The following is a 363-nucleotide window of genomic DNA, read 5'->3' as shown; positions in this document are numbered from 1 at the left end:
TATATATATATATATATATATATATGTGTATATATATATGTATGTATGTATGTATGTTTAGCGTCTATCGACAAAAATAGCCGATGAATATGCCTCGAAGCACTTTTTGAAAACTTTGCTTAGGCCTCTGCGCAGGTATCACCAAGTTTTTGGCAAATTGATGCAGATTCTCTGCTCAAATCTCTACACACGTTATTTCGAAGCCCTGCTGTAAACAGCGGAAATGAGCTAGAACGTTAAAAGTTAGTGCGTGCACAACAGATCTCAAGGTCAATCTATGCCAATCAGCTTCACTCTGCGTGCTTTAGCTTCGTTACTATGGCAACAGTCCGGATAATAAGTGAACACACCACGTACGTGTAT

Source organism: Octopus bimaculoides, chromosome 7, assembly GCF_001194135.2.
Source record: "Octopus bimaculoides isolate UCB-OBI-ISO-001 chromosome 7, ASM119413v2, whole genome shotgun sequence".
In the NCBI taxonomy this organism is placed as follows: domain Eukaryota; kingdom Metazoa; phylum Mollusca; class Cephalopoda; order Octopoda; family Octopodidae; genus Octopus; species Octopus bimaculoides.
This window is presented reverse-complemented; position numbering follows the sequence as displayed.